At 50.0% G+C, this 19,971-nt stretch overlaps 1 protein-coding gene across 1 annotated transcript in view; it reads left to right on the forward strand.

The window, feature by feature from the left end:
* The window catches only part of LOC148596011 (uncharacterized), a 192,338-nt gene that overhangs the window by 59,692 nt on the left and 112,675 nt on the right, over positions 1-19,971 (forward strand). The gene's annotated exons all lie outside the window — the stretch shown is intronic.

The raw sequence follows: 19,971 nt of genomic DNA on the forward strand, positions 1-19,971 counted from the left end.
TAGACCGGACCCCTCATCCAGAGAGGTCTGCTGCTTGCCAGGGGCCAAAATAAAGGATGTTACAGAAAGGCTCCCAAGGATTGTTCAGGAGTCGGACTATTATCCTCTAGTATTGTTTCATGTGGGCGCTAATGATGCCGTGGGGAAAATGAGGGATATCAAGCAAGACTTCAGAGCCCTAGGGATGGCCATCAAAGGTACGGGTGCCCAGGTAGTGTTCTCCTCTATTCTGTCAACGAGGGGAATGGATTCAAGGAGGAGAAGGCGGATATGGCATCTTAACAACTGGCTGCGCCGCTGGGCTTGGCAACAGGGTTTTGGCTTCTATGACCATGGGACTCTGTTTGATGACCACCAGCTAGTGGGGAATGATGGGACCCATCTCAGCAAGAGGGGCACACGTCTCTTTGCCAAAAGGCTGGCCAACCTGGTTAGGAGGGCTTTAAACTAGGCAAGAAGGGGGAAGGGGAGTGTCACACAGACATGGCAAGCAGTACCGCGCAGCCTAGGTCAGATGGCGTCCAGTGGGAGTATGCTAGTGGGGAAGGGAGGATAGGAAATGATCACGGAGGGTCCTCTTTCACCCCTCCTGGGAAACCTGTGGCCTCTGTTGCTTCCCTGAAATGCCTGTACACCAATGCGCGAAGCAAGGGGAATAAGCAGGATGAACTGGAGATGTGTGTGCGGTCCCAGCGTCATGATCTTATTGGTATCACAGAGACGTGGTGGGATAGCTCGCACGACTGGAGCGCTGCCATGGAAGGCTATGTGCTCTTTAGGAAGGACAGGCTGGGAAGGCGAGGTGGTGGAGTTGCTCTTTATGTGAGAGAGCAATTGGAATGCATGGAGCTCAACCTGGGAGTGGAGGATGAGCGAGTTGAGAGTTTGTGGGTAAGGATTAGAGGGCAGGCTAATGTGGGAGACACTGTGGTGGGTGTCTGCTACAGGCCACCTGGACAAGACGAGGAGGTTGATGAGGCCTTCTGTAGGCAGCTGGATATTGCCTCACGGTCACAGGCCCTGGTTCTCATGGGGGACTTCAACTACCCCGACATCAACTGGAAGGACAACACAGCCAGGCACAAGCAGTCCTGGAGGTTCCTGCAGAGCGTCGACGATAACTTTTTGACGCAGGTTGTGGAGGAGTCGACGAGGAGAGGTGGGCTACTGGACCTCGTGCTATCAAATAGGGAGGGCCTAGTAGGAGATGGTAAGGTGGGGGGTAGCCTCGGCTGCAGTGACCATGAGTTGGTGGAGTTCAGGATTCAATGAGGAGGAGGCAGGGCTGTAAGTAGCCTTGCAATCATGGACTTCAGGAGGGCCAACTTTAGCCTCTTCAGAGACCTCCTCGGTAGGATCCCATAGGCTAGAGCTCTAGAAGGCAGGGGGGCCCAAGAGAGCTGGTTAGTTTTCAAGCGGCACTTCCTCCACGCCCAGCAACAGTGCATCCCTGTGTGTAGGAAGGCAGGCAGAGGGGGCAGGAGACCTGTGTGGAGGAGCAGGGAGCTTGTGGCAATGCTCAAGCAGAAGGCAGCGGTATACAGAATGTGCAAAAAAGGACAGGTCCCATGGGAGAAATACAGGAACGTAGTCAGGGAATGCAGAGATGCGACGAGGAAAGCTAAGGCACGGTTGGAACGCAATCTGGCAAGGGACGTTAAAAATAACAAGAAAAATTTCTTTAAATACATTAACAGCAAAAGGAAAATCAGGGAAAACGTGGGTCCGCTGGCAGACGGGATGGGCACCCTGGTTACAAATAACACAGAAAAAGCAGAGTTGCTGAATGCCTTCTTTGCTTCGGTGTTTACCAAGGGTAGCCCATTAGAGCCCCAGGCCCTAGGGACAAGAGAAGAAGCTGGTGGAGAGGAAGACCTACCCTGCGTAGAGGAAGATTGGGTCAGAGAGCACCTAAGGAACCTCGATACCCACAAATCCATGGGTCCTGATGGGATGCACCTCAGAGTGCTGCGTGAGCTGGCAGAGGTCATATCTAAGCCGCTCTCCATCATCTTTGAAAGATCCTGGAGAACAGGGGAGGTGCCGGAAGACTGGAAGAAGGCCAATGTCACGCCAGTCTTCAAAAAAGGCAAGAAGGAGGACCCAGGCAACTACAGGCCAGTGAGCCTCACCTCCGTCCCCGGAAAAGTGATGGAACGGCTCATACCGGCCGTTGTCTCCAGGCACATGGAGGACAAGAAGGTGCTCAAGAGTAGTCAGCATGGATTCACCAAGGGGAAATCTTGCTTGACTAACCTGATAGCCTTCTATGATGAAATGACCGGCTGGATAGACGAGGAGAGAGCGGTGGATGTCGTCTATCTCGACTTCACCAAGGCTTTTGACACCGTCCCTCACAATATCCTCCTGGGCAAGCTCCGGAAGTGTGGGATAGATGAGTGGACAGTGAGGTGGATTAGGAACTGGCTGGATGGCAGGGCCCAGAGAGTGGTGATCAGTGGTGCAGAGTCTAGTTGGAGACCTGTAGCTAGCAGGGTCCCCCAGGGGACCAGTCCTTGGTCCAGTCCTGTTCAATTTATTCATCAATGACCTGGATGAAGGCACGGAGTGCTCCTTCAGCAAGTTTGCTGATGACACGAAACTGGGAGGAGTAGCCGATACCCCAGAGGGCTGCGCTGCCATCCAGAGGGACCTGGACAGACTGGACAACTGGGCGGTGAAAAACCTCATGAAATTCAACAAGGCCAAGTGCAAGATTCTGCACCTGGGGAGGAATAACCCTAGACACCAGTACAGGCTGGGGACCGACCTTCTGGAGAGCAGCTCTGCGGAGAAAGACCTGGGTGTCATGGTGGATGACAAGTTGACCATGAGGCAGCAGTGTGCTCTTGTGGCCAAGAAGGCCAATGGGATCCTGGGATGCATTAAGAAGAGCGTCTCCAGCAAATCGAGGGAGGTGATCCTGCCCCTCTACTCAGCCCTAGTGAGGCCGCATCTGGAGTATTGTGTCCAGTTCTGGGCTCCACAGTACAAGAGGGATGTAGAGCTGCTGGAGGGAGTCCGGCGCAGGGCCACAAGGCTGATCAGGGGCCTGGAACATCTGCCCTACGAGGAGAGGCTGAGGGAGCTGGGCCTCTTCAGCCTGGAGAAGAGAAGGCTGAGAGGGGATCTAATCAGTGTCTATAACTACCTCAAGGGAGGGAGTGCAGAGGATGGTGCTGGTCTCTTTTCAGTGGTGGCCACTGATAGGACTAGAGGAAATGGCCGCAAACTGAAGCACCACAAGTTCCACAGGAACTTAAGGATAAATTTCTTAACAGTGAGGTTGACAGAGCACTGGAACAGGCTGCCCAGAGAGGTTGTGGAGTCTCCTTCTCTGGAGATCTTCAAAACCCGCTTGGATGCAGTCCTGTGCCACGTGCTCTAGGTGATCCTGCGTATGCAGGGGGGTTGGACTAGATGATCTCTAGAGGTCCCTTCCAACCCTAAGCATTCTGTGATTCTATGATTCTATGATCTGTTGAATTACAGGAAGCAACCAGGAGGCTGTCATCTCCACATTGTTCCTGGTCTTAGCTTAAGGCTACAGGTGTCTCCTAAATGCCAGTCATCTCCCAGCAAGGTTTGCTGCATCCTCACAGTGGATGTGCCATCAAGCACTGCAAGTCCAGAGCGCTAATCACAAAGCGCTGCCCAGAAGCCTTCTGCTGGAGAGCAGTAGAACACTCTAGCAAAGAAGTCAGGAGGCAGAAAGCTTTAAATGTATTATATACACCTAGGCTGCTGCTGTGGATAGTGCTTGTACTGCGTGCTTGCTCCAGCTACATTTCAAAGGCACATAAAGAGGAGGATGGAGCAGGAGCTGGACAGGAGCCACTCTTTGATGGTGAGCGCAGCGGGCAATGCTTCCTGTGTGGCAGAGCGACTGGAAGCTCGGATGGCTGAGGTAAGGCATTGGACATGCATGATGTGCTTGAATGAGCTGCCCACAGAGTATGAATGAGAAGGGTTCAGCTTTTAAGGGGAAAAGGAGCACGCATTCATGCCTAGCTCCAGGACACCCAGTCTGCTAGTTCAGACAGCATTGGTGACCCTCACAATTGGGTGAGCACAGTCCCCTGGATCACCCTGAGAGAATCTGTGAGGCAATGCTCAGAGCCTGCTGCAAGCTCAGCAATAGCTCTGGTCCGAGTGTGCCCCAGCCTTTGCAGTGTGTGTGTAGAACACATTCCTCACGGAATGGTGAGGTTTGGGGCCCGCGTGGCCAGAGTTGGAGAAGGGGGTGAATAATTCTTCACTGAATGCCATGATCCATTCCCTGCTTTGCACAGAGTGGAGGCAAGGGCAAGCTGTGCTCTTCACTGCTTTTTAATGCTGGGAAGGATTCAGGCAGCTCTAATTGTGACTCAGTGCTGTGGTGCCCGCAACGTAGCAGGGCCCTATTGAAAGGAGATGCCTGCAGACTGTAGCTGTGGCCATGCCTGTAGTGTTCTGAAGCCGAGCTCCTCGGCTTTGGGCATTGTCTTGTGGGGTCTCAGAGGGGTGATCCAGATGACTGTCCTCAGGCACCCCTGTGGCTAAACAGTGAGTCGGCAGTGCTGCCATGAAAAAGGGTTGTCTAAAATGTGGCTGCTGCAGGGAAAGGCAGCTCATTCTGGCCTGAATCCTTTGCTACTGAGTAAATTAAAGAGAGTTTTGGTTTGTAATGAGAAAAAAAATCTTATGCCTAATCAAAGGATTTATAGAAATAATAATTTTAGAGGTTTAACAAGGTCCTAAATTCATCACTACCAGAGGAGTCTTCCAAGTTATACCCCCAAATGCAGTATTTCATGTGTTATTGCTTAAAGAAAAAAAGACATCTCATATATCTCATATGCCCATAGTGCTTCTTAATTGAAGCTGCAGATGTTACCATTCCTTTAGGTGAAGCAGCACACAATGCAGCTAACACAGAGCAGTATTTTAACTCATGGCATTTTAGTCTATCTTCTCAGGAAAGTGATTGAAATGATTTTTCAAAATATTTATGCACTATGATCAAAGAATAACACATAAAAATGTATTCTTTACTCCCATTTCAGCTGAAAAGGGGGAATGCCTTTGAAGGTATGTGGCAATATCTGCCTTGCAGAAAGACCCACCAGAACCCTGGGGTAATGCAAGAGGCACCACTCTGCTCTGCACCACGCTGGGGAAGAGTCAAAGCAGCAAACATTCAGTGTTTTCAAATAACTTCTTGGTTGTTTTTTCCTAAATTTTAAAAGGCCCTTGTCATTATTTTTTTAATATCTAAGATGGTAGTTAAAGGCATGGAAAATTTTTCACAGAATGGAAAATTATACCTTAAATGTAGAATAATAATGGTGTTTAGTGCTTACAGCATATAATGTGTTACGATTTTAAAGCATCGGCTCGGAACAGAAAGGTATCACCGGGGTCTATTGAGCTCTACTTAACTGCTCTAGGTGCAATAAGCAGGTCCAAACAACCTCTTGCCTCTCGGCTCCTCTGCAGACTTCTTTCCTGGCCCCACGTGGCTCCGGCCACGTTCCCGCACGCGCTCCAGGCAGGGATGCAACGAGGGTCCTGTAATGCACAAGGGTGACAAGAAACCATCAATGCAACTGAGACAGAAACAGCAGCCGTAGGAAAAAAAGAAACCCTCTGGAATCTCCGGAAGAGCTGCCTTGTGGTTGCAGCTACCCTGCCCATAACCCCCGTGAGCAGAACCATCCGTCACTGCTGCTTCCCAGCGCCTGTCCAGCAGGAATTGCAAAGTGGCTGGACTTACACAAATCAAAGCCATTTTTAACTCAACCGGATGGGATAACTTGCTCCCATAAGGTCTAAAACAATTGATTGAGGAGATTCTTGACCTAGCAATTTCTTAATTAATAAAACAAGCAAATACTGCTTTCAATGCCTAAGAAAGTTCAAAGGAATGATCAAAGTCTAATGTGCTAATAGATGGTGTTGCCGGCCGCTGTCTCCGCTCTCAGCTCGTGGCTGTATCCAGGCTCCGGTCAACGTGGAGTGTATTCCGCCTGCTGCCAGCCGCTGCCTCCGGTCTCGGCTCGTTGGCCGCCTCCGGGCCTGGCAACGAAACGTTGTACACCTGGAGGTCGGTCCTCCGGGGACGTCCCCAGCCCGCGAGGGGACAAACCACGTAACACCAATATGGTTGAAGTGGAATGCCGTTTATTGCTTGTTGCTCACTACAGTTATACTCTTTTCAAATGCGGAAGCTGACTTAATAAGTGCTTAATATGGAATGCAACTGCAGCCTTTCTATTTATGGTTAAAATTGTCCTTATCGCTACTTCCCCCTAGACTTTCCGTCACATCGCGAAATCTCCCGAACACTGGACCCTTCCTCTTAGCCTAAGTTTGGTCAAGCTAAGCCGCTGTCTTGACTCTTTCCTTAAGCCGTGAGGCCAGCCTAAGCCTGATCTGGCTTCTCAAACCGGTCTCATCCACAAGATGGAAAGGTCAAGTGTGGATCACATTGAAAAGTAATGAAAAAGAATGGCGAAAGGAAGCAAGATCTTGTCAAAGGGATCTTGAAAACACGCCGTAGTCAAGTAGAAGTTCTTGGGTTGGAGACAGGAGTAACTGGATAAAAGTCAGCGTGTTGCGCTAGACTAGAGATCAGACTAAATGATTGAGTGGTCTGTTCTGGACTTAAAATCAGTCCGTAATTCTTTGATCGGTCACTATGGCAAAGCTACATGGCAACCTGCAGCACCCGCCGTGAATCTCATTTGGAAAAAGCATTATCAGGTCATTCCTCGTGGACATGCCAGCGGCAGGACAGAACCGTGACACTTCCTAGATCCCAAGGCTTTGCATCACAAAATGGTGCAACATTTAAACCAGCATTTGAACTGCATTGCTGCCCCTGCCCCAGGACTTCTTTGTGTTTAAACACCCTGTGGGCTTAGTCAGCAGAAGAGAGATTTTCCAAAGAATCCGGCATTTTGGGAATGTGCCTGCTGGCGGCCAGGGTCCAACCCACAGGGCCACCGGGAGCTCCTGCTCCCTCTAGCCCTGGATCCGCTGGATTCGGGGGTGACTGAACATCCTGCATACTCAGGACTTGAAATTTAAACGTATGTTTGAGAATGCTATTTTGGGGAAAATTCCAGATAAGCCATGCTGTTGCTGACGTGTATCGCTATTATTTTTAGAGGAAGCAATGCCTGGGCAAAAGAAATTATTTCATGCAGATAAAACATTAAAACACGTTTTAGCCTTATGAAGGCTAGGGTATTTTTAAAAGGCACTGTAAGAAATACTGTAATATCATTGAGCACAACCATGTACATGCTGCCGCACATTGCAAGGTTCAGGCACCCTTTATATCAGGAACCACAGGGGAAAATGTATTAACTCCAAATGCTGTGCTTGGCCACAAGCTCAGCAAAGCACACAGATATGGCCAGAGGCAACAGCAGCAGTAACAGCCTCGGTCTGAAAAAGCCAGGCGCCTTCTGCTGCGCCGTGCTACGCTCCGGCCCGAATTCCAGCTTGCTAGAATTGAAGCCTTTCTTTTTACGGAGCTGAAGGCTGCATCTGAACTGCTGGCCTTCACTAATAGAGGTTGAGTTCCAACCATGAAGAAGTTAATCGAAAATTTTTCCTTCATGTTACACACAGTTCCACTAAGTAACTGCTGTACCTGCAGACATCAGTGAAGCTGGGCTGGATACGTTTTCTTTTTCTTATTATTTGAAATTCCTCAGTGTTCAAGCACTTTAGTTCCATTTGCAATGAAAAATAAATTAAAATTATTTTGTCTGCAAATAAGGCTACATGTTGAAATCAGCTTAAACGATCCTCGACTCTCAGTATAACAGACATGTTATAGGTCTTCTGCGTGACGACTGGATGTGATATTTTCTTACTCAGAGAACAACAGCAGGAAAAAACATGGAAATGTCTTAAAATATGTAGACTCGGTAGATGGACTGTTTTCAATTATTTTTCATTTTCCGCACTGCGTGGTGCAATTATGTAATTTCTGGTTAAGCAGAATGACCTTTTCCAGAGAGCAGCCAGAAGCAAAGATGACGCAGGTCACTTAGGACTCGGTTCCCATTTTTGAACATTGTGCTGCAGTGAAAAGAAGACCTGGGGGATCCGGGCCCGCCAGCATCCTGCTGCAACGAACAAGCACGCTGCAGTGGGCACGGATTTACTCCTTGCTTCCCAAGGCCGGAGCCCACTGGGTCCCATCCACGGGAGCTGCAGAGGCAAGGATCAGTGCATAGTGTTCCCGTTCCCTGGTGTTTTCCCAGCTATAGAAGGAAAAGCTAAACTGAGGAGTCGCGGTCCCGCGGGGCGGCCGGCACCTCCTCCTCCTCCGCACCACGCAGGTGTTGGAAACTTTCTGCCCCCTGTGCTCCTCCTGTCTCTTCCCATCCATTTGCTGACGGCCTCAGGGCCAGAAAATTCTCTGCATAGTCTAAGGAAGTAAATGTTGATTTACTGGGAGGTATCTCCTGTGGCTTCCCACCTGCAGCAAAGCCACCATGGTACTCATCCTGCTAAGCAAAATGAAGTTAGCGGGAGGTTGGGATTGAAAACCTGGCACCACCTGAATTCACTTCTGCTATGACCTGTTGCTCGGCGGCTCCTGCACTTTTTGCCGTCACGTCCCAGTGACGTGGAGTGGCCACGCTGGCCAAAATCTTTAATTTTATAAACCTGCAAACAACATCTTGCACTCTTTACAATATCACAAGCATGGCAGTAAATAAAATACTGCGCATGTGGGAAGAGAGGAGAGAAGAAGGGAGAGAAGTGTATTTACAAGCTGCATAGCCCAGCTGCAGGAATGTCCCTCCTGCTACCGGCAGGCACCATGTTCAGCACGTCCAGCTCTATAAATTCCCCTCCTGCCTTTCAGCGGGGTTGCAGGAGGCTCCCGTAGCCCCTGTGATCACAAGGCATACCGTGGGCATTACATGTTCTTAGGTGACATTTCTGCAGACTGGTATTGATCCCCACGAATGTTAACAATGAGAGACAACATTTTTTAATAGAGAAAAGGTGTAGGAATTCAATAACTTCAATGTATGAAGCAATAACAATGATGTTGATACTAGCTCTAGCATGAACATAAGTTCATTTACCGGAAAGGATTATCACTTTGAAACAGGTTATTTCCTGCAAGAGGATTTGGGTAATATATTTAACCTGCTGTATTTGGAGCTCTTTTAGTGAAGTGGATTTCATAGAATCATGGAATAATTTCAGTTGGAAGGGACCTCTGGAGGTCTCTAATCCACATCCTATTCAAAGGGATGGACTAGAACGATACCAGTGTGAAGTGAACCAACATTTGCAAGCGGAATCTTCATCCTGCTATTCTATTTTATATTTTATTCGTGCGCTCTGATGCTAAGGTGATGTCTCTTCCACCGCAACTTGGCGAAGCTGCCAAACTACTAATTTGGGGACCCTCCTTGGGTCGTTATCCCTGTCCCCAGGCAGCCACTGCTCTGCCGGGCTGTGCACAGGACGTTCCCCTTCCCGATGAACCCGTGTCCCCTTCCTCGTGGTCACTCCTTCCAGTGCTCACAAGCCTCAGCAGAACACTGCAAGTTGTCTGAATCGCAAGGTGGGTTTTTTTATTTAATGATTTCTTGGTGCATTTTCCTGCTAAGCTTTCTAACCTCCGCTCCGAAGTTGCGGCACTGCAGACATTAGACATCTTGACCTTTACGACTACCCATTATTGACAAAACAGAACATTCAGGATGAAACTCTGCTCTTTTCATAGAGGTGGAACCTGCCTAACTAACTGGCAATAAATTACGCTGTTGGAATAACTGGCCATAGGTTGTTGTTACATGAAAGATATTAGAAAGTACTAATTCTTTCTCAAAGGATTTGCAGAATTACAATTTATGAAGGCAGCGTTCTTTTAATTAGTTGCAATAATGAAGTATTGGGTTAGAGCTTGCATGATAAGATGCCTGGAGAAGCTCTTCCAATTACAAACGGATTATATGTGCCCTGGTAGGGCAATGCCACTTTATCGGAGGGATGGAAGATCAAACACAGGCCATCGGCACCTCCCAAATGCAAAACAGCGACGCTCGCAGTGTTGAGGCTGATGATTAATAAGAGCTCTAATTTCATAGAATCACAGAATGCTCAAGGTTGGAAGGGACCTCTCGAGGTCATCCAGTCCAACCCCCTGCACACGCAGGGTCACCTAGAGCACATGGCACAGGACTGCGTCCAAGCGGGTTTGGAAGATCTCCAGAGAAGGAGACTCCACAACCTCTCTGGGCAGCCTGTTTGGGGTTTGCAATTTCAAATCTCTAAAACAGCTACAAGAAAAGTGCACTGAAAGCAACGCGGTGAAAGCAGCATGCTTTGGGAGCGTTGAATTGCAAGCCACATTTGAAGGAACCAGCCAAGTCACGGCTGGTGGATGACACGTTGGTGACACTGGAAGACACGCAGCGCTGGAGAAGCATGCGCCGGGACGGAGAGCGAGGAACAGCAGGGCCCTGCCACGGTTTGCAGGGAAGGCAGCGCCCAGGCTTGCTCTGCCCAGGAGAGAGCCCTTCCGCGGGGCAGGGCTGCTGGGAGCAGGGCAGGGAGCGCTGCCGGCAGCCCGGGAGGCCGGCTCTGCCCTGCCCCGCGCAGGATCCCATTCCCTCGCCGTCCTGCAAAGAAAAGAGGGTGAACGGCATTTCTTGCTACAGCCTATGGTCCTAAAGATCCACAGATTTCTATTTGTTCATACAGAAAAAAAAATCAATTTAGCCATGACATCTTGTTTCCAGCGGCAAGGAAAACCTACACTCCAACTTTGGATTAGCTCCTTTCTGGGAGAATAATGTCCTTAGTGTACTTGCACTTACAACCCTGAAGCACTACAGAGAAGGCCACCGTGTTTCTCACAAGCCGCAGTGGTTATTATCATGGCCTGAGGTCTCACAGGAGGTGTCCGGGTTTCAGCCCGAACGTCGCAGGTAGCGTCTCCCGCTGCTGTGGCAGGACCAAGGCACTGCCCTCCTTGCACAGCGCTGCACACCTTTCCAGGGAGCTGGAAAACCTCGAGCTCCATGGCTTCCTGCTGCTGAAAAGGTGGGAGCCAGGGCGGGAGACGTGGCCCTGTCACTGTGAGTCCTCAAGCAGGGTCCCCTCCCCAGAGCCTGGCAGCCGCTGGTGACGCTCACAGCGAGGTCAGGGACCTGCGTGATGCCACCAGCGCTGCCCTCCCCTGCTGCAGACATGCAAACACAGCAGGGACCCCAGGAACGCCCGCTGCACCACCAGGCTCTCACCAGCACCGGTGTGCAAGACCAAGACGCGAGCTGGGAAAGGGACAAGAACCAGCTCAAAGTTTCCTGCACACAGGAGACAGGCGAAACCCGGGTCATCCAGCTACACCGGGTGAGGACAGCGTGTCCCTGGGGATGCCCAGGGCTCTGGCCCCTTCCTGGAGGGGGAAGCCAAGGAGCAGGGCAGACAGAACACTGCGGTGTCCGTGCCCACGCGACGGTGGGTCCGGCGCTCCTGCACAGCGGGGCGCTCTATGTCCTGTGGCACAAAAGGCCCTTCATGTAAGTTTTGCTCTTTTCCTTAAATTTCTAGGCATTCACTATTACTGAGCAAGGGTGTGATTAATTTTGATTGCTACTGCCCTTTGAAGGTCTGTTATCATTTGTGATGCTCTCTGCTGCTAAGTTTTTGCCCAGCTCCAATATGAAGAATAATCATAAAACTTCCCATTGTGTATCTACCAGTTTTCCTGCAATTTCCAGCCATGGTAGTAATACTTCAAAATCCCACTTGATCAACTAACAGAGACAAGGAATTGCTTTTCCTTCGAACTACGCATGCTCCATGAATAAAAGCAGACATTTGAGACCCCACAACCCCCATAGCATAGAGAGTACTCACAAACCCTGAACCTCTCTCACTAAATCAACTGGACTCCCTTATTCCCTGTCCCCACCAAAGGTTAACAGGTTTTTGATGCTGGAAGCTATTGAGCATCAGGAGACAATTCAGGGTCACTTGACCCTGCGCGTGGAGAAGTTGCGGTAAGGACGAGGGCAGGCGCTGGCAACCTCGCACATCTGCAGCGTCTGCAGCGTCTGCAGCGTCTGCAGCACAGACGAGTGCAGCATCTGCACACACCTGGAATTCAGAAATCCAGGTACACAACTACTGGCAGTGACGGTCTGCAGCTCACACACAGAATCCCAGAATGGTTGGTAGGGACCTCCAGAGATCACCTAGTCCAATCCCCCTGCACAAGCAGGGGCACCTCAGAGCTCGCAGACTTTTCCTGGCTCAATCTTCCTCTTCTTGTACGTTGATTTTTCCAGAAGGCCCTGATATTGGAGCTTCCTGCATATTGCAATCCGTTGTGCTGGAGGGCTTGGCAGGGCCTTGCCCGTGCCCCGCAGAAGGAGCAGACGGGGCCGCTGGCTGGGCAGGCTCAGCCCGTCTCGCAGCCCGACGCGCTCGGCCGCGTTCCCGCGGGCTGGCGGCTCCGCTCCCTGCGCAGCTCAGCAGCACCGTGGAACAGGGAGCTCCTGCATTGATCTAGAGAACAAAAAATGGCTTTTCCTTCTGATAATTAATCTTCCTGGAAGACTGCATTGATAAAAGAGATAGAAAGCAAAAAGCAAGCTCCACAGAAGTGTTGCTCAAGGTCTTCTGTGCCACTCATGCACTGCTCAGGCCCTCCCTTTCCGAAGGTAAATGCTCAAGAACATGCATAATTCACCCGTTCCCTCTGTTCTGCGGTCTCATCCTCGCTTAGGACCTTCCCTTCCTCCCCTGATGGGCTGCCTGGAAAATGTTTGCAGAGTTAGCTCTCCAGGAGCAGCTCTGAAGAGGAGAGCTGGCACAGCAGCATCATGAAAACGTTAATGTCTTCGGAGACGGGTCTGCAGCGTGCGTGCAAAATGCCAACGCAAACAGATCTGGGGGAAATAGCAGGAGACGGTACTTTTGCCTGTTGTTTCCCCATCTGCGTTTTAGCGGCCTTTCCGTGTGAGCTCAGGGCAGAGCTTGGAGCGATTCTTGCCAAAATATGCACAGGGGAGCTGCGGGGAGGGCTTTGGGTTTGGGTTTTTAATTGGAGAAGCGCTGGAGAAGATGCAGAAGAGCCACCAAAACAGCTCAAAACTTAATGAAAATATCTCTGTTGCAGACACTGAAATAATTCAGCGTTTTTCGCTTATCACAAGTGAATGTAAGAGGGAAGTTTGTAAGCGTCTAAGCACTTTCATGAGGAGGAATGAGTAAATCCTGAAAACCTCTTTAATCTCATGGAGAACAGCCTTCTTGGAAGCTAAGACAGGAAAATTAAAAGTGGGAATATGAGTCTTTTTTTTTTAACAAAAAGGTATTAATCCCTGGGATACCTATTAATCATGGAACATTTCTTCTACGCAGCAAAACAAGAGAGACTAATGTCCCAAAGCCTGGCTCAAGCAGGGCCGAGTTAACCACGAAGCTCAAGCCGGGCCACTTCTCCAAAACCCATCCGGCTTCGGTAGAGAAGAAGAAACCAAACAGCCAACCATCTCCTGTCCAACTTCTGCTCCAAGCCTTCAGTTTCTAACCTGCGTTCTCCACCAGAACAAATGAGATTTTTGAGATGTCACCTACACTGTAATGTCACAAGAAGAACAAGCAAAGGGTGATATGGGAGAGGTGAATGGAAGAATGATGAGAGAAATTTAATTAGAACTGAAAATGTTAATGAGAAGTTGTGTATAAGACATGAAAAAAGCAGCATAGATTCCAATAAGTGTAAGAGGCATTTCATCAAAGATTTTGCTACTGAGTAATTATAGAAGTAATTAAATGGTGTTTGCATGAAACCTCTATCTGGAAGAGAGAACAATAGGATCCGGAGAGGAATAAACGGATAAGAGTTTAAAGCAGCAGCATTAATCAGAAAGCGAGAGAGAAGCGCTGTTAAAGCAGCCCCCCGTTGTAAGGGATTGTGTGTAACTGCTGCACCCTTTCAAGGCAAGTTTCTGCACAGGAAGAGATGCTTCTCTGCTTGCACGTTGCAAGCGAATCGCTTGGTCTGTCTCAGCTGGGGCCAAAATGGGAAAAAATAGATTGCACTAAACAGCTAAAATACATCCAGCGTCCAGAAAAAAAAAAAAAAAAAAGGCCAGATGGGATTTGCGTTTGTTCAGAGCAGGGCCGGGCACCGGGCTGCAGGCGCCCGCACGCCGCAGGGTTCGTCTCCCCCGGCCAGGACGAGCCCCGGGGAGGTTTCCAGCTCTGGAAACGCGTCCGAGGGAACGCAGCGCCCGCGCCACGCAGCAGTGCGCGCTGCAGACGGGGAGGTTTCCAGTTCTGGAAACCCGTCCCAGGGAACGCAGCGCCCATGCTATGCAGCAGCGCGCGCTGCAGACGGGGAGGTTTCCAGCTCTGGAAACGCGTCCGAGGGAACGCGGCACCCATGCTGTGCAGCAGCGTGCGCTGCAGACGGGGAGGTTTCCAGCTCTGGAAACGCGTCCGAGGGAACACGGCGCCCGTGCTGTGCAGCAGCGCGCGCTGCAGACCCACGGGCGATTGGAGGTGGAGATGCCCTGCTCCTGAAACCTGTCAAACCTTTTGTAGGGCAAGAGAGAGAAGACCTTGCTTGAAGATGCTCAATTGAAAGCCCCAAAACTGCAAGGAAACTGCAATCAAAATTACCATAATTCTCATCATAGCGAAGACCAGCAGTAGGAGAGGACAGAAAAAAAACGACCTGCTCCCATGATAGTGGCCAGGAGCACAAAATATTTTTTGATCGAATATTGATCTTCCCACCAGCTGTACCCGGGCACCTGCTAGTGATGGGCACTGTCCCCCTGACGTGGATTTGGAAGCCCTGACCTCCTTCTGCCTTGCATAACTATTCTGGAATCTTAACTAACTTTTCACCTCCAGCTCCACAATTCCTGGGTGAAAACACAGCTCTATCTTTTACTTGGCAGCACTAGAGAATTGTGCATCACGCAGTAGCCAAGCATAAAGGCATGAAAAAGGAAACAGCCTCCCACTGCTCCTAAAATGTTTTGATGCAGCACATATTTTAAATACAGAAAACACTACTCAGTGCTATTTTTTTCGATTTCTAAATGTCCCTGCCATTTTACAAGGATTTATTTATTACAGCCCATTAGGAGCACACAGATAATGCACAAGAAGAGCGCTATTCCATATTTTAGAAAACAAGAAAAAAATACTCAGTGCACAAGAAGCCACCTGAATTCAACTTAAAGATGAAACCAGGATGCTCGATAGCTTTAACAAGTCAGAAAATCATATTCAAGTGGGATAAGAAAAGCACACAGTGCAACTGGCCCATCTTCATCCTTCTTCTTCAGACCATCCATGCTTATTTCTAATAAAATTATATGAAATATTCAGGTTCTCATTTTTGTTCAACCACCATGACACTTTTCCACAAGCTTCTACAACTTGCCAGATCCTGATTTTTCTCCAGGGAGCAGTCTCAGTTCATAGGATTGGGATTTTATCTGGAGTCACCTCTGCCAAGTGCCTGCTGCACAGCCTGCATCACATTCCTTCACATCCTTCTGCTTTTCCAGTCTTTTCTAGAGCTTTCCTCCAAGCCTGACTATGAAATTGATGGTCTTAAATTGGACAAAGCATCAGCAATTCCCAGAGAAGCGGTGACTCCTCTCCGTTAATAGCATTTCTCTCCTTCCCGCTCCTCCTCCATGCTCTCGTCTATCCTCTCTGTGGCCCCAGGAACTTCTGCGCTTTGCAGGACGGAGCCCAGCTCGAGCAGAGCAGCGGGGACACACAGGGACAGCAGGGCCAGGGCCTGGCCGGTCGCACTGGCCCCATGCGCGGGACGACGCTCTGGCTCTGTCGGCAGCCTCAAGAACGTGGCCCGTGCACCAGCTCTGAGCTCCCTAAAGGGAGCTCTCCTGCCTCCAAAACCAGGGGGTCCTGAAACATCCCTAGCTTGTGACTGATCTTGGAAACACAGATGTTTCATGCCAGCCTGAATTAAGATTTTGGTGCAGATTTTGGTGCTCACCTGAATTAAGAATCTGGTGGGTCATCTCATGGAGATGCTGCGCGAGGCGGCAGATGGGAGGGAGCTGCTTGATCCAGCGGCGCCGTGGGGAGAGGAGCTCGGGGCAGGATTTCCAGCGCGGAGAGGCAGGCGGAGGCAGCAGGCAGCGTTTGAGGAGGGGATGATGAAGAACACGTCAAGCAAATTGCTACGCTGAGCCCGGGCGCGCGGCGCGAGGCAGGAGCCGGAGACGCGCGGAGCGGCGGTAACGAGGAGCGCCTGTGAGCAGAGCTTCACTTATTTAAACAGCAAGAAAACCTGACGAGAAAGAGAGGAAACTAGCAGGTGGATGCAACAGGAGAGCAGGGAATGGGGAAGAAAAAAACGGAGATGTTCAGAAGTGAACGAGAAGTTGGAAGGGAAAAGAGAGGGAACCAGCAGCAGCCAGGGACAAGGTCATCAGTGCCATCCCCATCGCGGAACCTCAACGGTGACGGCAGGGAGGGCAGCAAGGCCGCGGGACCGTCTGGAGCTGGATGGGAAGAGCAGGAGCGGAGAGGAGAGGGGATGGGGTGCGTGGATGGGCATGCAGGATCATGGAGAGAGGCTGCTGGAGCGTGGGGAGAAGAGTGGATTCGCATTGGCGGAGGAGAGTGGGAAAATGAGACGAGAGGAGGCACCAGAGACAAGCAGAGCCAACGGGAGGTCTCTGATGGGGCTGCAGCAGGGCTGAGCTTGGGGCCTTCTGACCAGCAAGGCTCTTTGTGGTCCTGTTTCCCAAGTCTTTGGAATGATTCCTGCCCATAACTGACTGTACCAGTTGCATTAACACCCTCCAGACTCTCCAGGACTAGCCCTCTTCGGGGGTTACTTTCTCTCCCTTAAAATCATAAACATCTTCAAACTAAATATGAAAAATCAAGTGAGAAAATTATGCCAAACATGACTTGAAAAGACCTCTATTTCATAAGCAAACTGGAATTAAAGTTTCCTTCCCATTTGTTTTCAGTAGATAGCAATTAGTACTGGGCAGAAAGCCAGAAATACTGAGATGCTTCAAAACACTGAAACCTTTTCTGTTTCATGTGAATCACATTATTAACATCTAAATTTTAATTCTCAGAAATCACTGACAGATATTAAATCATTTTAGACAGCACAATTAAAAACAGATTAAAGCAGATTAATAGTCACTGATGATGAGTTTCCTATCAATAAGGAACACCATATGGACCATACGGACCTCAGGAACCAAAAGAAACACCAGAATAAAAATACAGTAGCGGGTTGCACAGCAGAGCACTTAAATAAACCATTTTCTTGGGCCTGCTGTTTCTGTGCGTGGCCTTGCAGCTCCTTGGATGGACTGAGGTGTTCAGATGGGCACATTTGAATAAAGACACTGTCTACGTTAGGGGGACACATGCACACACATGAGTTGTAAAGAAATGCATCGTTTTGTGATACAGAAAGCTGCAAGATATTGCACTGAAACAGAACCGGTGTATTGCAGACATCCAGGATGAACAGCCACAGCACAGGCAGCAGTTCTGCAGGAAGTTATCTGGGCGTTACAGGGTGAATCAAAACCGTTGTGTTGTTACAAGAGGCCAACGGGCCCTGGACTGTCTGAACTGCAGGAAAGCGCAGAGCTGCGGAGGAGCCTGCCCTGCCTCCGTCCCGGGAGGCTCTGCTGGCTCTGCGTGTCCCCACGGATGACAGGGACAGTTGGGACTGGGGCCAAAGAAACACAACAGGCACAACCAGAGCACAGACGTGGCCCGGGTCGAAGCGACGAGCGAGGCACGTGGAATGCGCTCGTACCTGCCACCCGCTCCCACCGCTGCAGCAGTGATCTGACACCTGGTAAGTCGGCCTCAGCTGACAGACTAAAGGACAGCCATGCACATTGCGTTTTGTTTTGGTCTTTTTTTTCCAAAGTTAACGCTAAAAACCCCACTAAATTCAAGACTGTAATTGCACAAGCTAGGCAATGATATCTGACTGGGGGGAGAACTTCAGCTCAACAAAGACATTATAAAGCAATCCAAGTGCTGGTGACTGAAATGGAAGAGAAAACACAGAACATTCAAGTGTGGGATAAAATACCAATTCTTGACAGCAAAGATAGTTAAGAACTGAAAAAAAAAACCTCTATGTGCTCAATTTTCCAGTGCTTCAAAACCTGAAAGTGAAACTGGGTGTCTGAGAGAGAGAAAAGAGAGGTCTTTTCTCTAGCCAGCTTTGTCACGGAGCTTGACAAGAGAAACTACAGAAGATTAATGCTCATCTGGATGAAGATTGCTGGGGGATCTTCTGGGCTGTGTCAGTCACACAGAAGGATAAATCCGGTGGGAAATCATCAGCCATCCGACCTTGCGGTGAGTTGTAGGCTGTCACGGAGAGCCCATGCTGAGGTAGCTGCTTTGGATGTGACACTGGCCAAGTCGGAGATCCTGCTAGTCCTGCCTGCAGGGGAAATCCTTGGTTCCCAAATCCCCACCCGTGGTGTTAGGATGTAAAACAAACGAAACAAACAGGGGAGACCTGTCCTGCTGACACTAGTGCGTGCTAAGGAACAAGGATACAACACTTCACGCCTTGCAAGCCAGGCGCTGTTATTCAGCCTGTCTTCGAGCACAGTCCTACAGATGGGAGCTGGCAGACACACAAACCGCGTGTGAACACCCCGCTCTGAGCAAGCACTCCGAGAGGAGCCTGGCACTCATATTCCTCCACCAGGTCACTGCTCTCGGACGGGGTCCCAGTCATTCCTGCAGGTGACCCTGGTGTCCTGCAGCACAACCCGCTTGCAGCTCCTCTAGAAGGGCAGCAGCAAGGGGACTGCATAGGAAAGCCTGACTGATGAGTCCAATAGCTCTTTTTGATAAACTTATCAGCCACGGCACATTTATAGTTTATAAATAACCACACTTGTCAGAGACAACCAAGTACCCACTGGATACCTGGTTAACAAAATCAGGAAAAAAAAGTATACTTGCACAGAGGAGAGCAGAAACCAGGAGGCGGGATTTTAAGACCTCTTGCCAAACTCAGTGTCCGCTAGCCACACATTTACTCACAACATAAAGTGCACTTTAATGACTGAGCCATTTTGCTCCTGCGTTTGTGTTTAAGGGTCAGGAAGATAAAACGGGGCCCCAGTCATTCTTGCCAATGACCCTGGGATGTAACTTTGGGCTTTGTAACTTTGCCAGGAGAATAACAGCAAAAGGACTGTATCAGAAAGCTTGACGGATTAATCTAATAGCTCTTGTGCTTTTTGGTTTACCAGTCCTGGCCATTCCCAGCGAACCGTTCCCGTTGGCACCAGGAAGAGCCTTTCTGCCTTCGTCCTGCTCCACCTGCAGGCTCAAGCTCAGTAATGCAGCATGGCAAGAAAACGCCAAGGCCAAGGATGCAGCTTTCCCTGCACCAACTCCATGCGCTGCCGGCCCGGCCGAGCCTCACGGGCTGCTCGCACGGCCGGTGGGGCCGGAGGAGAGGCCGAAGCTGTCGCCGAGGTGAAGGAGGAGCTGTGCTCAGTGCCGCAGCCACCAGACAACCAAGCGACGTGCAGGCGGCGGGTGTCAGCGGGGGAACTGCAGCCTCCTCCCACCCCGAGGGCTGGAAACCCGCCCGGCCAGGCCCCAGTGTCACGTCCGGAGACCTGTCACCTCCCTGGGGCCTGCGGTGACACCCTGCACACGCCGCTCGGCTCCCTGACACGCTGAGATGGAGAAACGCACACCTTGTTATCTGCTTTTATCACATCTCTCAAGTTCAAATTCTGCTACCATCAGCCTGTGCTTCTCTCTTTAATCCTCGTCTCTCATTTTCAAATACGAATGGAAATAGGAATGTAGGTAAGCTTTATTTCTTTATAAGAAGGCAGATTTACATTGCATTATATCCCACAGAGCTACGAAAATAAAGAAAGAAGTAAAATAAAACAACTTCTAGAGGTT

This window comes from Tinamus guttatus, unplaced genomic scaffold (genome assembly GCF_059628265.1).
Source record: "Tinamus guttatus ecotype Peru unplaced genomic scaffold, ASM5962826v1 Tinamus_guttatus_pri_ptg000035l, whole genome shotgun sequence".
Lineage (NCBI taxonomy): Eukaryota > Metazoa > Chordata > Aves > Tinamiformes > Tinamidae > Tinamus > Tinamus guttatus.